Genomic DNA, 533 nt, shown 5'->3' with positions numbered 1-533 from the left:
CCGATATGTCGATGGTGGTTGCAGCGCCCGCGCGAGGCGGTCTGCAAGCGCGACGGTACAAGTTGCACAGTCACTGCGATAAGAGATATCTGGCGACGCACACCACCGGTCCGCAGCGACTGACTCCGCGACATTGAAAACGGCCGCCTTCTTCCCGTGGCGAGCTGCCGGTGGACGGTACACCCGCCAGTATATTTAGGCACTCTAGCTGAAGGTATCCATTAGCACTATCACGTCATATTATCGGGCTTAGGCGTTCCCCCAATTGTTCTTGTTCCAATTGTTCCTTGCACACGAAGGATCTCGGCGTGCCAGCGAGAGACACCTCTTTCTTGCTGTTTGTGTCACAAAGTGGCGGCTAAAGTAAACGAGTAAAATCTTTGAGCGCAGCGGGAATACGACACCGAGGAGCGACCCTTAGATAACGCAGCACTCAAGGGCCGCTTTCAGGCGAAGCTCAGTTCCCTCAGTATTAATTACCGACCCCTCGAATGGCAAAAACATCGATAAACAGAAAAATAACAGAACGAATT

Source organism: Amblyomma mixtum, chromosome 8 (assembly GCF_055824585.1).
Source record: "Amblyomma mixtum isolate Tamu chromosome 8, ASM5582458v1, whole genome shotgun sequence".
NCBI lineage: Eukaryota > Metazoa > Arthropoda > Arachnida > Ixodida > Ixodidae > Amblyomma > Amblyomma mixtum.
The sequence above is the reverse complement of the archived record's forward strand: the minus strand, read 5'-3'. Positions refer to the sequence as shown.